Source organism: Scyliorhinus torazame, chromosome 15, assembly GCF_047496885.1.
Source record: "Scyliorhinus torazame isolate Kashiwa2021f chromosome 15, sScyTor2.1, whole genome shotgun sequence".
Classification (NCBI taxonomy): domain Eukaryota; kingdom Metazoa; phylum Chordata; class Chondrichthyes; order Carcharhiniformes; family Scyliorhinidae; genus Scyliorhinus; species Scyliorhinus torazame.
The window spans coordinates 164,915,500-164,933,078 of record NC_092721.1 but is presented as its reverse complement, the minus strand read 5'-3'; the positions used below and the strand labels follow the sequence as shown (position 1 = coordinate 164,933,078).

General features: G+C 46.2%; 1 long non-coding RNA gene across 1 annotated transcript in view; it reads left to right on the top strand.

The window, feature by feature from the left end:
• Positions 1-15,631, top strand: part of LOC140391447 (uncharacterized) — a 40,127-nt gene extending 24,496 nt beyond the window's left edge. The window contains exon 2 of the long non-coding RNA XR_011935074.1: positions 14,006-15,631. This is a non-coding gene — a long non-coding RNA (uncharacterized lncRNA). The remainder of the gene's footprint in view (positions 1-14,005) is intronic.
• Positions 15,632-17,579: the final 1,948 nt, after the last annotated feature.

Genomic DNA, 17,579 nt, shown 5'->3' with positions numbered 1-17,579 from the left:
TAAACAGCAGGAACACCCTTGGTTCCTTATGGCCCTCTCTGCTCCCACAACTTGTGTAGATCTGACTCCCATCTCCTGGCAAATGCTTTCTCTTTGTCTGTTCCAAGCTGAGTGCTTGTTGCCTTTCATTGTAATGGTCGCCGTAGATTTCTTTCTCCAGCTTCAAGCTAGGTAAATCTTCCAGCCCTGTTTTGCCTCACATGAATTCTAGGCCTGCAAACTCAACTCTTCCATCTGCATCCCGTGCATTGAATGATAAAGTTAGTATTTTCCCTGCTTAAGGGGCAAGCCTGCCAAACTTATATTGTGTTTTTCTTCCACAACAAGACCAAAACTGACCAATAGATTCTCTGAGAAGCACACAGGTAAATTAAGCGAAATAACCTTCTAAATGACAATATGGTGTGCTTTGTGCTGATTCAAACAAACCTGCAAACTAATTATATTTACCTTCAACACAACTCTCTGATTCTATACTAATATGAATAATCTACATCTCTAATGGAGTTTTATAAACCTCTCTCTCAGAATTACTGGTGTGTTAAGGAACTCTTTAGTTTACAATTGACTTTCAACTTATTGTCACCTGGGCACTACATAAACAATTTATATCATTTATTGAAGTGAGGTTGAATCTTTTGGCTCCATTACTAATTTACGGATGGGTCATCTATTGTTTATGTTTTAAACCCCTAGCTTTGACCTTACAATAACATAAGTTACCTTTTAAATGCAATTAACACAAACGTGTTTAATTAGCATTCAGTCCAGGATTTTCAACATCAATTTCACAATCAAATGTTTCCATTTAGCTTGCATTTAACAATTAATTCCTAAATCAGAGGTTTTACTCAAAAACATGGATCATGAACACGAAATTCACAATGTTATCGTGAGCAATGCATTGGCTAATTGAAGCAAACATTTGCTATTAACTATACTTCTGCTTCACAAAAAGGTTACAGTCTTCCCAAAATATCCTTTGTAAAGAAACTATCTACACTATATTTAGTGGTTATAACCACAAATATACCCTCAAGAGACTCCCAGAAAAGAGGTCGAATCTGCACTTCAGTTTGCCTGTTATTTTGTAGTACCACTAGGGTGAAATCAATTATCCATATTTTCTGAGGTTACACCAGCTTTGACCACACCAGAGTTTATGATGTCAGTGAGAGGGAACCTCATTTGCATTCATGCCTTTTTTTTTCTGTTTGTTCATGGGATTGGGCACCGCTAGCGAGGCCAGTATTTCCTGCTCGTCCCGAATTGCTCTTGAGAAGGTGATGGTGAGCTGCCTTCTTGAATTGCTGCAGTCCATCTGGGGTAGATAGACTCACAGTGCTGTCAGCAAGGTAGTTCCAGGATTTTGACCCAGCAACAGTGAAAGAATGTCAATAGAATTCCAAGTCAGGATGGTGTGTGGCTTGGAGGGGAACTTGCAGGTGGTGGTGTTCCCATGCATCTGCTGCCCTTGTCCTAGATGGTTGCGGTCGTCGGTTTGATGGTACTGTCGAAGGTACCTTGTAGATGGTACAGTGTTGCCACTGAGCACCAAGGGTGGATGGAGTAAATGTTTAAAGTACTAGATGGGATACCAATCAAGCAGGCTGCTTTGTCCAGGATTGTGTGTAGTCTCTTGAGGGTTGTTGTAGCTGCACTCATCCAGACAAGTGGAGATTCCATCACACTCCTGACTTGTAGATGATGGACAGGCTTTAATGAGTCAGAAAGTGAGTTACTCGCCGCAAAGGTCCCAGCCTTGGCCGGCTCTTGTTGCCATAGTTTTTGTGTGGCTAGTCCAGCTCAGTTTCTGGTCAATGGTAACCCCCTAGATGTTGCGAGTAGAGGACTCAGTAATTGTAATGACATTGAATGTCAAGGAGAGATGGTCAGATTCCCATTTCTTCGAGATGGTCATTGACTGGCACTTGTGTGGCACAAAACTCATTTGCCACTTATCAGTCCAAGCATAAATATTGTCCAGATCTTGTTGCATATGGAGATGTATTGCTTCAGTTTCTGAGGAGTCACAAATGGTGCTGAACATTGTGCAATCATCAGTGAACATCCCCACTTCTGACCTTATGATGGAGGGACGGTTACTGCTGAAACAGCTGAAGATGGTTGGGTCTAGGACACTACTCTGAGAAATTCCTGCAGTGATGTCCTGGAACTGAGAAATTGACCTCCAACAACCACAACCATCTTCCTTTGTGCTGGGTATGACTCCAACCTGTGTAGAGTTTTATCCCCTGATTGTCATTGAATTCAGTTTTGCTTGTATTCCTTAATGTGACACTCAGTCAAATGCTGACTTCTCGCCAAGGGCAGTCACTCTCACCTCAGTTCTGCAGTTCAGCTCCTTTGTCCTTGTTTGGACCAAGGCTGTAATGATAAGAAGCCCTGGCAGAACAGGGACTAAGTGTCAATGATCAGGTTATTGCTGAGTAGGTGCCTCTTAATGGCATTGTTGAAAATGCCTATCATCAGTTTGCTGACGATCAAGGGTCAACTGCTGGCGTGATAATTGACTGAGTTGGACTGGTCCTGCTTGAGTGTACAGGATATATCCCACATTGCCAGGTAGATGCCAATCTTGTAGCTGTACTGGAACAGCTCAGCTAGGGGCATGATGTAGGCAAATCCCAGAGAAATGTAAAAATAATAGGGCAATATTAGTCGGGGATTTCAACTTCCCCAATAAAAATTGGGAGAGGCAAAGTGTGAAAGGCTTAATGGGCCGTAATTCTTAAAGTGCACCCAGGAGAGATTTTTGAGCCAGCATGTAGAAAGTCCAACAAGAGAGAGGGTAGTACTTGACCTAATTTTAGGGAATGATGCCGGGCAGGTGGTAGAAGTTATCATTGGGGAGCATTTTGGTGATAGTGACCATAACGCAGAAAGTTTTCTGATAGTTATGGAAAAGAACAAAAATGGACCGCAATGAAGTTTCTGAATTGGGGGAAAGCCAATTTTAATAAGAGAAGACAGGATCTGGCTAAAGTGAATTGTCAACAGCAACTTGTCGGAAAATCCAGATTAGAGTACTGGGAGTCATTCAAAAAGGAAATGGGGAGAGTACAAAGCCAAAAAGTTCCATAAAGGTAAAGGGTGGGGCCAAAGGTTCCCGAGAACCCTGGATGTCAAGGGATACACAGGATTGGATGAGGAAAAAAGGAGACTTATGGCAGATTCAGGAGGCTCAAAACAGTGGAGGTCCTAGAGGAGTATAGAAATTGTAGGGGGTACTTAAAAAATAAATCAGGAGAGTGAAGAGGGGCCATGAGGAAACAATGATGGGCAAAATAAAGAAACATCCCAAGGTGTTTAATAAGCCAATTAAGGGGAAGAGGGTAACCAGGAAAGAGTAAGGCCCATTAGGGACCAAAGTGGCAACCTTTCTGTGGAGCCCAAAAAAGTAGCCCAGGTATTGAATTAATATTTTGCATCTGTGTTCACTATGGAGAAGGATGGTGTAGCTATAGAAAGCAAGGAGAGGGGCTGTGATATAATTGAACAGATTAGCATTGAGAGGGAGGAGGTATTAGCAGTTTAATGGACTTAAAAGTGGCTAAATCCCCTAGGCCCAGATGAGATATGTCTTAGATTGCTGTATGAGGCAAACGTGGAGTTTGCAGGGGCTCTGATGCTAATTTTCAAATACTCTCTGGCCACTGGAGAGGTGCCAGAGGACTGGAGGACAGCTAATATGGTATCATTATTCAAGAAGGGAAGTAAGGAAAAACCAAGTAATTAAAGGCCAGTGGTAGGGAAATTATTGGAAAAAATTCTGAGGGACAGAATTGATCTCCGCTTAAAGAGGCAAAAATTAATCAAGGATAGTCAACATGGTTCTGTCAGGGGAGATCATATCTAACAAATTTGATTACATTTTTCAAGGAGGTGACTAGGTGTGTAGATAAGGGCAGTACAGTTGATGTAGTCTCCATGGGCTTCAGTAAAGCTTTTGGCAAGATCTCGCATGGGAAACTGGTCAAGAAGGTAAGAACCAATGGGATCCAAGGCAATTTGAAAAATTGGGTACACAAATTGCCTTGGTAGCAGGGGGCAGAGGGTGATGGTCTAAAGATGTCTTTATGACTAGAAGCCTGTGTCCAGTGGCGTATCAGAGGGATTTCCACTGGGTCCGCTGCTGTTTGTAGTGGACATTAATGATCTGGATGTGAATTTGATGGGGGCGGGTTATAATCAGTAAGTTCGCAGGTGACATGAAAATTGGCTTTGTGGTAAATGACAAGAAGGAAAGCCATCAATTACAAAACAATATAGTTGGGCTGGTCAGATGGGTAGAAGAGTGACAAATTGAATTTAACCCTCAAAAGTGTGAAGTAAGGGTGGCACGTGGTGCAGTGGTTAGCACTCGGACTACACCGCTGAGGACCCGGGTTCGAATCACGGCCCTGGGTCACTGTCCGTGTGGAGTTTGCACATTCTCCCCGTGTCTGCGTGGGTTTCACCCCCACAACCCAAAGATGTGCCGGTTAGGTGGATTGGCCACGCTAAATGTTAATTGGAAAAAAAAATGATTGGCCACATAAATTTATTTTCTTAAAGTGTGAAGTAATGCATTTTGGGAGAACTAACATGACAAGGGAATATACAATAAACAGTAGGCCACTAAGAAGTACAGAGGATCAGAGGGACCTTGGTGTGCATGTCCAAAGATCCCTGAAGGCAGCAGGACAGGTCATTTACCACAAAGCCAATTTTCGTGGTTCAGACGGGGTTTTGGATACTTGCCTTTATTAGCCGAGGCATAGAATATAAGAGCAGGGAGGTTATGATGGAGCTGTATAAAAACTTGTTAGGCCACATCTAGAGTACTGTGTACAGTTCTGGTCGCCACACTATAGGAAGGAAGTGATTGCACTCGAGAGGGTGCAGAGGAGATTCACCAGGATGTTTCCTGGGATGGACCTTTTCAGCCAAGAAGAGAGGCTGGGTGGGCTGGGGTTGTTTTCCTGAGAGGAGAGAGGCTGAGGGCGACCTGATTGAGGGGTACAAAATTCTGAGAGACATAAGTAGGGGTGGCACGGTGGCCCAGTGGTTAGCACCACAGCCTCATGGCGCTGAGGACCCGGGTTCTATCCTGTCCCCGTGTCACTGTACGTGTGGAGTTTTCTCATTCTCCCCATCAATGAGGATGGGGATGGTTGTGGAGCCTCCTCCTCCAGTTTGTTGTTAAATTGTCCATCACTATTCACGGCTGGATGTGGCAGGACTGCAGAGCTTAGATCTGATCCATCGGTTTTGGGATCGCTTAGATCTGTCTATCACCTGCTCCTTCCGCTGTTTGACACGCAAGCAGTTATGTATTGCAGCTTCACCAGGTTGAAAGCTAGGGCTGAATTCTCCATCCCGGCGCCCCAGATTTCTGGTTCCGCACGCCAGTGGAATGCTTCGTTTCACCGGCTGGTCAATGGGGTTTCCCATTGTGGTGCAGCCCCATGCTGCCGGGAAACCCCCGGGCTGCTGGCAAAACGGAGCATCCCGCCGGCGGAGAATCCGGCCCCTAATCTTTAGGTGTGCCTGACGCTGCACCTGGAATGCCCTCCTGCACTCTTCATTGAACCAGGGTTGATCTCCGTCTTGATGGTGATGCAGAGTGGGGGATATGCTGGGCTCCTAAGGCTACAGTTTGTGGTTGAGTACATTCTGTTGCTGCTGATGACCCACAGTGCATCGGGAGTTCCCAGTTTTGTGTTGCTATGTCTGTTTGAAACCAACCCCATTTAGCACAGTGGCAGTGCAGCACAACAAGATAGAAGGTACCCTCAATGTGAAGGTGGAACTATGTCTCCACAATGACTGTATGGCGGTCACTCCTAACAACACGAATGCATCTGTGACAGGTATTGGTGAGGATGAGGACAAATAGGTTTTTCCCTCATGTTAGTTCTCTTATCACCTGCCAAGATTCAGTCTGGCAGCTAAGACCTTCAAGATTTAGCCAGCTCAGTCAGTAGTGGTGCTACCGAACTACTGTTGGTGGTGGATATTGAAGTCCCCAAGACCCAAAATGCATTCTATATCCGAGCCACCCTCAGTGTTTCCTCCAAGTAATGTTCAACATAGAGGAGTACTGATTCATCAACTGGGGATGGAAATGGTAGGTGGTAATTAGCAGGAGATTTCCTTGCTAAGTTTGACCTGATGCCATGAAACTTTATAGGGTCTAGAGTTGATGTTGGGAATTCCCAGGGAAACTCTCTACTGACTGCATACCACGGTGCTACAATGCCTGGTCAGTCTGTTCTGTCGGTGGGACCGGATATACCCAGGGATGCGATATTGTCAGTCAGGTATGATTCCATGAGTATAAACATGTCAGGTTTTTGTTTGACTAGTCTGAGACAGCTCTCCCAATTTTTGGCACAGGCCCCCGGAAGTTTGGAAGGAGAACTTTGCAGGGTCGACAGAGCGGCTTGTGCTGTTGCCATTCCCAGTCTTTTGATCGATGTACTCCAAGGTCCATCCACTTTCATTCCTGTTAGACTTTGTAGTGGTTGGATACAACTGAGTGACTTGCTCAGCCATTTCAGAGGGCATTTACGAGTCAACCGCATTGCTGTCGATCTGGTGTCACGTGCAGGTCAGACCCGATCAGATAAGGCATTAGTGAACCAGATGGGTTTTTACAACAATCAACAATGGTTTTGTAGCTGCCGTGAGACTTTTTAGTTCCAGATATATCAACTGATTTTAAATTGCACCAGCTGCCGTGGTGCGACTTGAACCACTGTCCCCAGAGCATTAGACTGAGCCTCTGGATTACTCGGGTCGTGACAGAATCATTATGACACCACCGCCCACCTTGCGACATGACTATTCTATCATACATCTGGCCAGCCTCCCACATTCTTCCCTCTGAAAACTTGAGGTCATCCAAAACTCTGCTGCCCTTGTCCTAACTCACACAGTGTTCTGCTCGGATATCACCCCTGTGCTCACAGATAAAACAGCAGCTCCATTTTAAAATTCTCATCCTTGTATTCAAAGCCTCCATGACCTTAACCCTTACTGGGCGTGATTCGGTGGCCTCATCGTGCCCGACTTAGTGTCGGGACGAGGTCGTTGAATCATGCAAGTAGCCTCTTGCGAAATCCACGATGCGCAAAATGTCTTGCGAGATGCAACAGAATCTCGCGAGGTGTCACAATCTGGATCTCACTCTCACTGGGCAAGATCCAGGCATGCATATTTAAATGAGTCATTAGGCTCATTTAAATATGCATTAGCTGGATTCAGCCGGGGCCCGGGATTTACAGGCCTCGTCAGCAAGGCCTCAACCCGTACTGGCTGAAGTTATCCATGAAGGCCCACCTTCTCAACTTGGGACGTCATGGTAGCACAGTGGTTAGCACTGTTGCTTCGCAGCATCAGAGTCCCAGGTTCGATTCCCGACTTGGGTCACTGTCTGTGCGGAGTCTGCACGTTCTCCCCGCGTCTGCATGGGTTTCCTCCTGGTGCTCCGGTTTCCTCCCACAAGGCACCTGAATGTGGCGACTAATTTAATAATCTTTATTGTCACAAGTAGGCTCAAATTAACACTGGAATGAAGTTACTGTGAAAAGCCCCTCGTCGCCACATTCCGGTGCCTGTTCGGGTTCACAGAGGGAGAATTCAGAATGTCCAAATTACCTAACAGCACGTCTTTCGGGACTTGTGGGAGGAAACCGGAGCACCCGGAGGAAACCCACACAGACACAGGGAGAACGTGCAGACTCCGCACAGACAGTGACCCAAGCCGGGAATCGAACCTGAGACCCTGGTGCTGTGAAGTCATAGTGCTAACCACTATGCTACCGTGCTGCCCGACAATAAAGATTATTATTATTAACCGGGCGCCATTTGTTACTGGTTCACGAAGTTGTGAACCAGTCATGATGGCACATTTGGGGGACTTGATGAAGAGTTCAGGTTCCCATGTGGTCGGGCACTGGGTAGAGTGGTACCCTGGCACTCTTCCTTGCACCTGGGCAGCTTGGAACTGCCACCTGGGAACCCTGGCAGTGCCACCCTGGCATTTCCAGGATGCCCAGGTGGCACCCAGGCTGGAAGTGGCATGACCAGGCTGGCAGGGCCAAGGTGCCCATTTGCCAGGTTGCAAATGTCAGGTATCGGGCTCGGAGAAGCCTTGCCCATAAGAGGTGGGGGGGGGGGGGGCTCGAAGTCCCCGGAAGAGGTAAGTTGGGTGATGTGGGGGGCTCCGGTGTCCGCGGTGGGGGCTTTGGGGGGTCGAAGGATCGGGGCTGCCTTTGCAAATGGAATACTGACCTGCGAGAATGACTTCAAGAGTGGCCTCAATGGGGAGTTCCTCGTCGAGGTCAGAAAAAGCAACAAAATTCCGTTGAATAGCAAGATCTTTCCTGCTGCTCAGCAGACTTTAACTCAACTCTGCAGAATCGCGCCCGCTACCTCTTTGACAAATTTTCTATCAACGACTCTAATATTTCTCAATATGGCACAGTCTCATGTTCTGTTTTTTATGCTCATGTGAAACACCTTGCTGTCATGATATCCACATCAGCATATCATGGTGCAATCACACACACACTGATCGACAGGCAGTTGGACCAACCAGCACACACGTAACATCGCAGCCAATCACCAGTGAGAGCACACGCACTATAAAACAGGGAACACCACAGTTCCTGCTCATTCTACCAGGAGATAGCTCAGAGCACAGAGTGCCACTCAGACATAGACCATGTGCTGAGTGCCTCACTAAGATAGTGATAGGGCTGGGTCCACAGGTTAGCTGGTGAAGCACGTACCCAAGCCAGCAGTTAGTTATTATCGTTGTTTTGACAATAAAACAGAGTTGTACCATCTACAGCCGTGTTGGATCATTTGTGCATCAGAACACCCAACACGACACTTGCAACATTTAATTATTTTTCAGGCACTCTATAAATGCACATTACTGTGTCAATACCAGTGTTATAGCTGTATTGGAACAGCTTGGCTAAGAGCTGCTGTTGTTTTGGGGGCACACAGGCATGTCTCCATCACGTGCCTACCACATACTGTCAAAGGATTTAGTGCCCAGCTGCCACTGGATAGGCGTTGCTTGGACCCAATCTCAATCTCGTCCTTTTCGGCCTCAGTGTAAGGAAATAAATCACATTTTTTATTTTTACTCGGGAACAACGGAAACCTGTTGTAATCATATCTCTACCAACCTCTCTGTTTATGCCAGTCTGCTGAAGGAATTACGATGGGATACCAGCAGAACCTCGAAGCAATTTTGCACACTAGATGTCAGGTCATTCAGCAGATGTAAATCCCAGTCTATTGTACATGAGTGTACAGCTGCAGATTATTCAAACCTATAGTTGAATCACACAGTACGATTAGAATCCAGTAGCATCTTCAAGTGAATTCAAACATTGAAATGAAAGATCCCATATGAGTTTCTTAATAGTTGATGTATTGAAACAGGCATGAGACAGGCCTTCAACCTGTCATGTTAAAGCCTTCGGTACACCAAAAAGTTATCTTTCAATATAGACTGAAAGAAAATAAATAAAGTTTGATTTCTTCACAGTATTAGTTGAAACCATCTAGTACCAATAAGGTGAGTCTTTAACTTTTTCTTGTCCTGAAGTGGACTCCTCGGGCGGGATTCTCCCAGCCCTGGGCCGGGCCACGCCGCCCCGACGCCAGCACGTGATACTCCCGCTGGTGTGGTTGGAGCGGCGCCGGTCGCGGGCCGCACTACGCGGCCGGCCCGCCGATTCTCGGGCCGAGCGGCCGTCGTGGAAACGCTGAGTCCTGCCGGCGCCATCCAGACCTGCTCTCCGCTGGCGGGAACTCAGCGTGGAAGGGTTCGCTGGCGGCCTGTGGGGAGGGGGGGGGGGAGGGGGACTCCGACCCCGGGTGGGGCCTCCAATGCGACATGGCCCACGATCGGAGCCCACCGATCGGCGAGCCGGCCTCTCTGGCTGGGTGATTCATTTCCTACGCGCCGGCCCCTGTAGTCCTGCGCATGTTGCGTCGGGGCTGGCGCATTGAAGGAGGACACTGTGCATGCACACATTAATGCCGGCGCCACTGCGCATGTGCCCAGTTCGCGCTGGGATCGGCAGCTGGAGCGGCGTAAATTGCTCCAGTGCCGTGCTGGCCCCCTGTAGGGGCCAGAATGAGTCCTGGGAGCGGCCTGTTCACGCTATCGTTAAACGCAACGGTGTTTACAACGGCGTGGACACTCTGCCGCGGGATGAGAGAATCCAGCCCCATGTCTATTCTAAAAGGGAAGAAAAAAAGACAGAAAATCATTTACACATTGAACTATTGACTTAGTGTTTTGGATCTGACAATCACATTTAATTTTTAATTTTTAATTTTAACTGATATTTGTGACCAAGTTCTAAAAGCAAAAACCAAAGCACTTAAGACGTTCTAATGCTTAATAAATTGTGGTCAAGAATGTACATTTGACAGTCTCAGTAAACTTACATCAGTGAAGGAAAATATTTTTCTGAAGCAATCTGTAGTTGGCCCCAACACATGTGAGACATGAAAAAGCTTTTATCTACAGAAATAATAGCATTAACCTTTGGAATTCTGGATAAAGCTAGCACATAATCAGCGATGGACTATATCAATTACACTTGTGGTTCTGTAACATATAATGCTTATTTTATTATATCCAAAGACATGACATCAGATTTCACATGCACATGCCGAGGTCTATATCTCTCTGAACTCCTCCAATCCCTCGGTGTTGACAGACTGCATTTTAATCAGTACCGACTCGCCTTTTATCCTTGTATTCACTGGTCTCCTTTGGTCTCCAATCTACCAATGCCTCAGTTAGCATCCTGTTATTCAAATTCCTCCATAGCTTCGCCTCTCCCTATCCCTGTAATCACCTCCAGCTCTACACCCTATCAACTGTGGTCTCTTTTACATGTCCCACTCTCTTCGACTAACCAATGGCAGCCTGTGATGAATGTAGGAATTTCAGATACATTGTATTATATGTGTTTGGCGCAGTAAGGCTTAAGATCCTGGATTAGTGAGTGACTGCTGCAGCCATGTTTTTAAAAATCCAGGTTTAAAAGGCAGCAGACATTTTTTGAAGACTGAGGTGCAATTAAAGCATCATAAAAGGAAGATCATAATTCTTTCCAGCTGAAATGAAAATGAAATGAAATGAAAATCGCTTATTGTCACAAGTAGGCTTCAAATGAAGTTACTGTGAAAAGCCCCTAGTCACCACATTCCGGTGCCTGTTCGGGAGGCTGGTACGGGAATTGAACCGTGCTGCTGGCCTGCCTTGGTCTGCTTTAAAAGCCAGCTCTTTAGCCCTGTGCTAAACCAGCTGTGGATATTGTTTGTTGAAGTTGGGAGAATGAAATTGTGTTTATATTGAGAGGGTTTTCTGTGGGTAGATAATTAGAGACATTGGCCGGGATTCTGTGATCTGAGTATGTCCGCCACCGCTACCAGCGAGAACGGAGAATTTGGCGCTCAGCCAAAACTCCATTCACTGCAGGGAGATTGGATAGTCTTGCTGTCTTAACCGGACGGAGAATTCCGGCCATTACCTTTAGTTTTAGTAACATTATGCAGTTAATGGGAGGATCCAGGGGCGGAAACAGTCTCTGTTGAGTTTGTAGTTTGAAGAAGTTTAGTTTTATATGTTAGGATGTAAACAGCCAAGAAGCTGATCTCAATACAGTTCAGTTTAGATCTGCCTGTGGACAGACTAGCAGTTTCTGGGAAAATAGTTCAGTCAAAGATTTGACTGAACTATTTTCAGTCAAGCAGCTGTTCTCAAGACAGTGAGTTAAAGGCTTGTCTTTGTACAGGACAGGAGCAGTGTTAAGCTGGCAGTGTAAACTGTAGTTTGAGGCAGGTAAGAATCTGCAAGCTGGATCCTTAAGGATGTCACTTTCGCAAAGTGGTTTATCGAAGACATCTCCTTACAGCAAATATTCCGGAATCTGCTAATTGTATTTAGTAGTGGTTTGTGACCTGATATGGGTTTTGTTTGAGTGGAAATAAAGATAGCAGTTAGGATTGTTTCATCATATTGTTAAGCATTGTATAAATGGTAATTATATCTATTTGTCTTTTTGAAGGTAAAGTTAGTAATGCTATGTTAGTAATAAAGTTTGTTTTAATATATCAGAGCCCTATTTTGTGTGAAATCGCTCCTGAAGCAAAGTATTCTTTCCTCACAGTCTTACAAAATTAAACTAAAATATTCTGACTGGTATTCTAGCAATTGTCGGGGTTTGGTCCTGGATCGTAATAAGCAGCACATCCAACCAACTAGACCCTAAGCTTTGGACTTCTTCTCCTAACCCTTTCCGTCTCTCCCACTTCCTTTAAAACCATCCTTGAAACCTACCTCTTCGTAAAAGAAAGAACTTGCATTTAAAAAATGACTTCCATGACCTCAGAACCTTCCAGTCACTGCACACCCAATGAAGTACTCCTGAAATGTCATCACAGTTTTAATGTAGGGAACAAAGTAGCTAATTTGCACGCAGCAAAATTTCACCAATAGCGATGTGATCATGCCCGAGTAATCTGTTTGGATTATGAAGGTTGAAGGATAGATGTTGGTTAGAACATCAGGGAGAACTCCTTCTTTGAAACAGTTCCCTGAGATTTTTTACATCCACTTGAAAGGGAAAACAAGGGGTGGGATTCCCGACGGCAGAATGCTCCATTTTGCCGGCAGCCCGGGGGATTCCCGACGCGTGGGGCTGCCCAACAATGGGAAACCCCATTGATCAGCCGGCGGAGTGAAACAGAAATGTAGCACGGCGGGGCGGAGAATCCAGCCCAAGGTTTTGGTTAAAAGTCAGGTGAGATGTTCAAGTAAGAAAATACGGTATTTTTTTAAATTTTGATTTATTATTGTCACATTAGTATGCAATGAAAAGTATTGTTTCTTGCATGCTGTACAAACTATGCACACCGTACATAGGGAAGGAAGGAGAGACTGCAGAATATAATGTTACAGTTAAAGCAAGGTGTAGAGAAAAGATCAACTTAATACGAGGTAGGTCCATTTAAAAGTCTGATGGCAGTGAGGAAGAAGCTGTTCTTGAGTCGGTTGGTACGTGACCTCAAACTTTGGTATCTTTTTCCTGATGGAAGAAGGTGAAAGAGAATATGTCTGGGGTGCGTGGGGCCCTTAATTATGCTGGCTGTCTTTCTGAAGCAGCGGGAACTGTAGACAGAGTCAATGGATGGGAGGCTGGTTTGCATGATGGATTGGGCTACATTCACGACCTTTTGTAGTTTCCTGCGGTCTTGGGCAGAGCAGGATCCATATCAAGCTGTGATACAACCAGAAAGAATGCTTTCTATGGTGCATCTGTAGAAGTTGGTGAGGGTCATAGCTGATATGCCAAATTTCCTTAGTCTTCTGAGAAAGTAGAGTCGTTGGTGGGCTTTCTTAACTATAGTGTCGGCATGGGGGACCAGGACAGGTTGTTGGTGATCTGCTCACCTAAAAACCTGAAGCTCTTGACCCTTTTTACTTCGTTCCCATTGATGTAGACAGGGGACTATGCTTCACTACGCATCCTGAAGTCGGTGACAATCTCCTTCATTTTGTTGACATTGAGGGAGAGATTATTGTCGTCGCACCAGTTCACCAGATTCTCTATCTCATTCCTGTACTCTGTCTCGTCATTGTTTGAAATCCGACTCACTTGAAAATCGAGTTGGAGGGGAATTTGGCCACACAGTCATTGGTGTATAAGGAGTATAGTCGGGGGCTGAGGACATAGCCTTGTGGGGCACCGGTGTTGAGGATGATTGTGGAGGAGGTGTTGTTGCCTATCCTTACTGATTGTGGCCTGTGGGTTAGAAAGTTCAGGATCCAGTCGCAGAGGGAGGAGACGAGGCCAAGGCCACGGAGTTTGGAGATGAGTTTCGTAGGAATGATGGTGTTGAAGGCTGAGCTGTAGTCGATAAATAGGAGTCTGACATAGGTGTCTTTGTTATCTAGGTGTTCCAGGGTAGAGTGCAGGGCCATGGAGATGGCATCTGCTGTGGACCCGTTGCAGCGGTAGACGAACTGTAGTGGATCAAGGCAATCCGGGAGGCTGGAGTTGATTCGTGCCATGACTAACCTTTCGAAGCACTTCATGATGATCGATGTCAGAGCCACTGGGCGATAGTTATTACGGCACACTGCTTGGCGTTTTTTTTGGTACAGGGATGATGGTCGTCGTCTTGAAGCAGATAGGGACCTCGGATTGTTGTAAAGAGAGGTTGAAGATGTCTGCGAATACCCCCGCCAGCTGATCCGCACAAGACCTGAGTGCCCATCGGGTACCCATCTGGGCCAGTGGCATTCCGAGGGTTGACCTTCGAGAAGTCTGCTCTGACGTCTGCAATGGTGATCTCAGATACAAGTTAATCCGAGGCTTCTGGGGTGGAGGGCTTGCTCTCCCTGACCTCTTGTTCAAAGCGCGCATAGAATGCGTTGGAGCTCATCAGGGACAGGTGCATTGGAGCCGGTGATTTTACATGCCTCCATCTTGTAGCCCGTTATGCCTTGCAGACCTTGCCATAGTCGCTGGGGGTCCGTGTGGCTGGCCAGGGACACGAGCTTGGTCCGGTACTGTCCTTTGGCATCTTTGATGGATTTCTTTAGATCATATTTGGCTTTCTTGTACATGTCAGGGTCACCTGACTTGAACGCCTCAGACTGAGACTTCAACCAGCAGTGGATATCCCTGTTCATCCAGGGTTTCCGGTTGGGAAACACGCGGATTTGTTTCTTTGGCACACAGTCTTCTACACACTGACTAATGAAGTCAGTTACTGATCATCAAGAATTAGTTGACCGGGTATAGCACAACCCAAAGACAAGTGCAGTTGTCATGTCAGAGATATTTTCTGAAGGATTATTGCCATTTTTTGTGTGGATTGGAATCCATGGAAATGAAGAATTGGATGGTCATTGCCAAAACCTTTCAGATTTTAAAATTTAGCACACTGACCTGTTTTTTCCAAACTTCATATAAATGTAAGAACAGACTGGATTTGAAAATCCAAAATTGTAGTTCCCCGCGATATGAAATACCTTGTCGTTATGTTTATTATACTTATTCTCAGATGTGGACTGCACAAATCAGCATTTAATGCAAGGAGGGAGTTTATAATTCGCTATATAGTTTGGAATTGGATTCACATGCAAATCAGATCAAGGTAGAGCTGGTGGCAAGCTTTCTTTTCTGAAAGACAATAATTGAGTCATTTGGATGTTTTATGACAATCTCATCTATGTCTACTTGCTGTGGCATGATTCGGAATAGTAGCCACTACCCAATTTAAGGCCGTGAGGTGGTCTAAGAGTTCCCATTCACACAAAAATATTGCACCAGTAGCCATCAACAACCCCTGACCAGATACACATTTTAAATTGGTTAGCACATGGAATCAGGAATAAGACATGATACAAATTCCACAATCCACATTGACAATCACACAGTTCCCAGGCTTGAATGTTACGATGGAATCACTTTTATGGGGAGTGTGATTTTACTTTTCTTCATGTTTTTCAAAATCAGCTGCTTTTCTTAAAATTATATGGGCAAAATAAAAATAAATTACAACATTATTTTTATTATGTGGTTTGTTTCAATCTTTATTCATGGAAACTGCCTGCTTCCTTACTGTGTTGGTAATGCAAGAGGCTCTAGACAAAAAAGCAACATCTAGCAGACTTCTACAGGGCTCTGTTTTGGTGTCTCTGATGCTCATACCATCCATTAGTATATTGGCGACTACTTCTAATGGTATCGTGAAATTTGTTAGGAACATCTGTGCTATGATTTATTTTTAAATATTAACCTAGACATTGTGTCGTGTTGCTTTGGAGTGGAGGCAGAAATTGATATGGAGTCCATTTCTGATCAGCTATCAAAAGAGTTATTGACCAAGGCTCTTTATTTACCCCCCATCCCGATATCATCTTTGCTGCGATTATGTCACTAAGAGCGCGATTCACCCAAAAGGTTTGTGTCATTTTGGGTGATTTGGCAGGGTGTTTAATGCTGGCTGCAATGACGAGATCACGGCCAGTATCATGATCCAGTGCCTTGAGCTGTAAGCCGGAAAATGGAAAGATAACTCACCTTCTCACTTCCATTCGGTAGCCATTAGACTGGCTTCCAGTTTTTGTTAAGGAGTACTAAATGATGTTTGCATGACTTCTCGCTGGGGAGAAGCTGCATTCACTAATGAGATTGAATTAATGCAAATTAGGCTTAATGGCCTTCTCACCGTTTTGGGGCGAGATCCAGAGAACTCACCATCGGGAGTGGGCCGAGTGAATTTAAAAATGGTTCACGTCCAGCACAAATCTTGATTTTGGCCTCTCCCGCTATTTACCCGGCGCGACGGGATTGGCGGTGGTTGCATCGTGCCCTAAATCTCGGATTATCCTTGCTGGAGCTCTTTGTTGCATATAAATTCACAATAAGATAACCTCTCTGGAGTCTGGGAAGATTGTCTAATGGAGGATTAATGCCCAGCGGTTGTCAATATTGCAAATTTCCCAGAAAAACAATTTGGAAAAAATAATTAATCTGCTTGTTCATTTAAGTAATTGTAGCTGGGCTAAATCACCGTTGTCTCTTTCAAACCCACTTCGACTTTGAGGTATTTTAAAATGCTTATCTGGTCTTTGTAAACTGAAGCTGATTTCCAGACATATTTTTTGTGACTATTTCAATGCATTTAAAAAGTAAGTGTACATAATGAGAATAACAGATGACATCACAAGTAACTTGACATGGAACGTGACAGTTTCATATCTTCTCCAAATACACAATTCTAAACCCATAAAAATCGTGGGGCGTCATTCTCCGACCCCCCAGCGGGTCGGAGAATGGCCGTTGGCCGCCATGAATCCCGCCCCCGCCGAAGTCTCCGGTACCGGAGATTGGGCGGGGGCGGGAATCGGGCCGCGCCGGTTGGCGGGACCCCTCGCTCAATTCTCCGGCCCGGATGGGCCGAAGTCCCGCCCAGAAATTGCCTGTCCCGCCGGCCTAAATCAAAGCTGGTATTTACCGGCGGGACCAGGCGGCCTGGGCGGGTTCCGGGGTCCTGGGGGGGCGCGGGGCGATCTGACCCCGGGGGGGGTGCCCCCACGGTGGCCTGGCCTGTGATCGGGGCCCACCGATCCGCGGGCGGGCCTGTTCCGTGGGGGCACTCTTTCCCTTCCGCCTCCGCCACGGCCTCCACCATGGCGGAGGCGGAAGAGACTCTCCCCACTGCGCAGGCGCGGGAAACTGTCGGCGGTCGCTGACGCTCCCGCGCATGTGCCGCATTTCCTCGCCAGCTGGTGGGGCACCAAACGCCATTTCCGCCAGCTGGCGGGGCAACAAACGCCATTTCCGCCAGCTGGCGGGGAAATGCGGCACATGCGCGGGAGCGTCAGCAACCGCCGACAGTTTCCCGCGCCTGCGCAGTGGGGAGCATTCCGCACCTTTGGGCCGGTGCGATGCCCGTCTGATTAGCACCGTTTTTGGCGCCAGTCGGCGGACATCCCGCCGTTGGGGGAGAATTTG